Consider the following 6,198-nt stretch of genomic DNA (forward strand, 5'->3'; position numbering starts at 1 on the left):
CATAGTTGGAAATAAAGCATTCCTCAGCAAATGTAAAAGAACATAAATTATAACAAACTGTCTCTCAGACCACAGTGCAATCAAACTAGAGTTCAGGATTAAGAAACTAACTCAAAACCGCTCAACTACATGGAAACTGAAAAACCTGCTTCTGAATGACTACTGGATACATAACAAAATGAAGGCAGAAATAAAGACGTTCTTTGAGAACAGTGAGAACAAAGATACAACATACCAAAATCTCTGGGACACATTTAAAGCAGTATCTAGAGGGAAATTTATAGAACTAAATGCCCACAAGAGAAAGCAGGGAAGACCTAAAACTGACACCCTAACATCACAATTAAAAGAACTAGAGAAGCAAGAGCAAACACATTCAAACGCTAGCAGAAGGCAAGAAAAAACTAAGATCAGAGCAGAACTGAAGGAGATACAGACATAAAAAACCCTCCAAAAAATCAATGAATCCAGGAGCTGGTTTTTGAAAAGATCAACAAAATTGATAGACCGCTAGCAAGACTAATAAAGAAGAGAGAAGAATCAAATAGATGCAATAAAAAATGATAAAGGGGATATTGCCACCAATCCCACAGAAATACAACCAACCATTAGAGAATACAGTAAACACTTCTATGCAAATAAACTAGAAAACCTAGAAGAAATGGATAAATTCCTGGACACATACACTTTCCCAAGACTAAACTAGGAAGAAGTTGAATCCCTGAATACACCAATAACAGGCTCTGAAATTGAGGCAATAATTAATAGCCTACCAACCAAAAAGAGTCCAAGACCAGACGGATTCACAGCTGAACTCTACCAGAGGTACAAGGAGGAGCTGGTACCATTTCTTCTGAAATTATTCCCATCAATAGAAAAAGAGGGAATCCTCCCTAACTCACTTTATGAGGCCAACATTATCCTGATACCAAAGCCTGGCAGAGACACAACAAAAAAAGAGAATTTTAGACCAATATCCCTGATGAACGTTGAGGTAGAAATCCTCAATGAAATACTGGCAAACCGAATCCAGGAGCACATCGAAAAGCTTATCCACCATGATCAACTGGGCGTCATCCCTAGGATGCAAGGTTAGTTCAACATATGCAAATCAATAAATGTAATCCAGCATATGAACAGAACCAAAGACAAAAACCACATGATTATTTCCACAGATGCAGAAAAGACCTTTGACAAATTTCAACAGTGCTTCATGGTAAAAACTCTCAATAAACTCGGTATTGATGGAACATAATTGAAAATAATAAGAGCTAGTTATGACAAACCCCCTGCCAATATCATACTGAATGGGCTAAAACTGGAAGCATTCCCCTTGAAAACTGGCACAAGAAAAGGATGCCCTCTCTCACCACTCCTATTCAACATAGTGTTGGAAGTTCTGGCCAGGGCAATGAGGCAAGAGAAAGAAATAAAGGGTATTCAATTAGGAAAGGAGGAAGTCAAATCATCCCTGTTTGCAGATGACACGATTGTATATTTAGAAAACCCCATTGTCTCAGCCCAAAATCTCCTTAACCTGATAAGAAACTTCAGCAAAGTTTCAGGGTACAAAATCAATGTGCAATAGTCACTAGCATTCTTATACACCAATAACAGACAAACAGAGAGCCAAGTCATGAGTGAACTCCCATTCACAATTGCTTCGAAGAGAATAAAATACCTAGGAATCCAACTTACAAGGGATGTCAAGGACCTCTTCAAGGAGAACTACAAACCACTGCTCAGTGAAATAAAAGAGGACAAAAACAAATGGAAGAATATACCATGCTCATGGATAGGAAGAATCAATATCATGAAAATGGCCATACAGCCCAAGGTAATTTATAGATTCAATGCCATCCCCATTAAGCTACCAATGACTTTCTTCACAGAATTGGAAAAAATTACTTTTAAGTTCATATGGAACCAAAACAACTCTGCATTGTCAAGACAATCCTAAGTCAAAAGAACAAAGCTGGAGGCATCACGCTTCCTGACTTCAAACTATGCTACAAGGCTACAGTAACCAAAACAGCATGGTACTGGTACCAAGACAGAGATATAGACCAATGAAACAGAGCAGAACCCTCAGAAATAAGACCACACATCTACAGCCATCTGATCTTTGACAAACCTGACAAAAACAAGAAATGGGGAAAGTATTCCCTATTTAATAAATGGTGCTGAGAACATTGGCTAGCCATAAGTAAAAAGCTGAAACTGGATCCTTTCCTTACTCCTTATGTGATAATTAATTCAAGATGGATTAGAGACTTAAATGTTAGACCGAAAAACATAAAAACCCTAGAAGATAACCTAGGTAATACCATTCAGGACATAAGCATGGGCAAGGACTTCATGTCTAAAACACCAAAAGCAACGGGAACAAAAGCCAAAATTGACAAATGGGATCTAATTAAACTAAAGAGCTTCTGCACAGCAAAAGAAAATACCATCAGAGTGAACAGGCAGCCTACAGAATGGGAGAAAATTTTTGCAATCTACTCATCTGACAAAGGGCTAATATCCAGAACCTATAAAGAACTCAATCAAATTTACAAGAAAAAAACAAACAACCCCATTAAAAAGTGGGGAAAGGATATGAACAGACATTTCTCAAAAGAAGACATTCATATAGCCAACAGACACATGAAAAAATGCTCATCATCAATAGCCATCAGAGAAATGCAAATCAAAACCACAATGAGATACCATCTCACACCAGTTAGAATGGCAATCATTAAAAAATCAGGAAACAATAGGTGCTGGAGAGGATGTGGAGAAATAAGAACACTTTTACACTGTTGGTGGGACTGTAAACTAGTTCAACCATTATGGAAAACAGTGTGGAGATTCCTCAAGGATCTAGAACTAGAAATACCATTTGACCCAGCCATCCCATTACTGGGGATATACCCAAAGGATTTTAAGTCATGCTGCTATAAAGACACATGCACACATATGTTTATTGTGGCACTATTCACAATAGCAAACACTTGGAACCAACCCAAATATCCATCAGTGACAGACTGGATTAAGAAAATGTGGCTTTTCTGCCCGTTCCCCCCTCCACCCGAGCACCGCTCTAGCTGCATCGCGCTCCTTGGGAGTTTCGGGCTCCTGCTAAGCTAGCGCCGCCGTCGTCTCCCTTCAGTCGCCGTCGTGATTATCTACCGGGACCTCATCAGCCACGATGAGATCTTCTCCGACATCTACAAGATCCGGGAGATCACGGACGGGCTGTGCCTGGAGGTGGAGGGGAAGATGATCAGTAGGACAGAAGGTAACATTGATGACTCGCTCATTGGTGGAAATGCCTCCGCTGAAGGCCCAGAGGGCGAAGGTACGGAAAGCACAGTAATCACTGGTGTCGATATTGTCATGAACCATCACCTGCAGGAAACAAGTTTCACAAAAGAAGCCTACAAGAAGTACATCAAAGATTACATGAAATCAATCAAAGGCAAACTTGAAGAACAGAGACCAGAAAGAGTAAAACCTTTTATGACAGGGGCTGCAGAACAAATCAAGCACATCCTTGCTAATTGCAAAAACTACCAGTTCTTTATTGGTGAAAACATGAATCCAGATGGCATGGTTGCTCTATTGGACTACCGTGAGGATGGTGTCACCCCATATATGATTTTCTTTAAGGATGGTTTAGAAATGGAAAAATGTTAACAAATTTGGCAATTACTTTGGATCTATCACCTGTCATCGTAACTGGCTTCTGCTTGTCATCCACACAACACCAGGACTTAAGACAAATGGGACTGATGTCATCTTGAGCTCTTCATTTATTTTGACCGTGATTTATTTGGAGTGGAGGCATTGTTTTTAAGAAAAACATGTCATGTAGGTTGTCTAAAAATAAAATGCATTTAAACTCAAAAAAAAAAAAAAAAGAAAATGTGGCACATATACACCATGGAATACTATGCAGCCATAGAAAAGGATGAGTTCGTGTCCTTTGTAGGGACATGGATGCAACTGGATACCATCATTCTCAGCAAACTATGGCAAGAACAGAAAACCAAATACCGCATGTTCTCACTCATAGGTGGGAATTCAACAATGAGATCACTTGGACACAGGAAGGGGAGTATTACACATCAGATCCTATTGTGGGGAGGGGGTGGGGGGAGGGATAGCATTAGGAGATATACCTAATGTAAATGATGAGTTAATGGGTGCAGCACACCAGCATGGCACATGTATACATATGTAACAAACCTGCACGTTTTGCACATGTACCATAGAACTTGAAGTCTAATAAAAAAATAAAATAAAAATATAAATAATAAAAACTTCAAATAAACCACTTAATGAGGCACCATAAGAAACTAGAAATGCAAGAGCAAAGGAAACCCCAAATTAGTAAAGAAAAAGAGATAAAATAAAGATCAGAGCAGAAATAAATAATATTGAAATAAAGCATATCATACAAAATGTCATTGAAACAAAGTCAGTATTTAGGAAAGTTAAACATAATTGACAAACCTTTAACCAGACTAAGAAAGAGAGAAGATCCAAATAAAGAAAATCCGTGATAAAAAGGAGATACTACAAATGATACAACAGAAACTGAATGGATCATAGATGTCTACTATGAGCAACTATACCCCAATAAATCAGAAATTTAGAAGAAATGAATTCCTAGATACAACCTACAAAGAGTGAACCAGGAAGAAAACTAAAACCTGAACAGACCAATAACCAGTAATAAGATCAAAGCCATAATAAAAAATCTCTCAGTAAAGTCCAGGACCTGATGGCTTCATCACTGAATTCTATGAAATTTTTTTTTTTAAACTGCTACCAGTTCCAAACTATTCTAAAACATAGTGTAAGCGGGAATACTTCCAAGCTCATTCTACAAGTCCAGTATGATGCTGAAACCAAAACCAGATTAAAAAAATAATAATAATAATAATAATAAAATAAAAAAGAAAGAAAACTACCAATCAATATCACTGATGAATACTGATGCAAAAATCCTCAACAAAATAGTAGCAAATTGAATTCAACAATACATTAAGAAGGTCATTCATCATGCCAAAGTGAAATTTATTTCTGGGATGCAAGGATGGTTCAATATATGCAAATCAATCAATATGATACATCAAACAAACAGAAGGAAGCACAAAAATCATATGAGGCCAGGCTTGGTGGCTCACACCTTTAATCCCAGCATTTTTGGAGGCCAAGACAGGAGGATCACTTGAGGCCAGAAGTTCAAGACCAGTCTGGCCAACATGGCAAAACCCCACCTCTACTAAAAAAATACAAAAATTATCCGAGCATAGTGGTACACACCTGTAATCTTAGCTACTCAGGAGGCTGAGACATGAGAATTGCTTGAGCCTGGCAGGCAAAAGTTGCAGTGGGCCAAGATCATGTCATTGCACTCCAGCCTGGGCAACAGAGTGAGATCATCTCCCCCTGCAACCCCTCCAAAAAAAGATAAATTAAATTGATGCTGAAAAAGCATTTGATGATTTTCAACATCCATTCATGACAAAAAAAGAAACCCTCAAGAAACAGGGGATAAAGGAAACATACCTCAGCATTATAAGAGCCATGTATGACAGACTCACAGGCAGTATCATACTGAATGGGAAAAAACTGAAAGGCTTTCTTCTAAGAACTGGAACATGACAAGAATGCCTACTTCCATGACTGTTAATCAACATAATATTGAATGTCCTAGCTAGAGCAATCAGACAAAAGAAAGAAATAAAGTGTATTCATATTGGAAAGGAAGAAGATTTGTACAAGATATGATCCTATATTTGTCTATATCATATCAATATATCTATATCAATTTTGTTGATATAGACCAATGGAACAGAACAGAGTCCTCAGAAATAATACCACACATCTACAGCCATCTGATCTTTGACAAACCTGACAAAAACAAGAAATGGGGAAAGGATTCCCTATTTAATAAATGATGCTGGGAAAATTGGCTAGCCAAAAGTAGAAAGCTGAAACTGGATCCTTTCCTTACTCCTTATACGAAAATTATTTCAAGATGCATTAGAGACTTAAATGTTAGACCTAATACCATAAAAACCCTAGAAGAAAACTTAGGTAATACCATTCAGGACATAGGCATGTGCAAGGACTTCATGTCTAAAACACCAAAAGCAATGGAAACAAAAGCCAAAATTGACAAATGGGATCTGATTAAACTAA

The 6,198-nt window shown here is 37.9% G+C and overlaps 1 pseudogene across 1 annotated transcript; it reads left to right on the plus strand.

Moving 5' to 3' along the window:
* Window positions 1-3,052: 3,052 nt before the first annotated feature.
* LOC115898666 lies at window positions 3,053-3,905 on the plus strand (annotated as a pseudogene). Its single transcript, XR_004058332.1, has one exon. The product of XR_004058332.1 is annotated as a translationally-controlled tumor protein pseudogene (transcript).
* The last annotated feature ends 2,293 nt before the right edge of the window (window positions 3,906-6,198 follow it).

The sequence above is a fragment of the Rhinopithecus roxellana genome, chromosome 7 (genome assembly GCF_007565055.1).
Source record: "Rhinopithecus roxellana isolate Shanxi Qingling chromosome 7, ASM756505v1, whole genome shotgun sequence".
Taxonomy (NCBI): Eukaryota; Metazoa; Chordata; class Mammalia; order Primates; family Cercopithecidae; genus Rhinopithecus; species Rhinopithecus roxellana.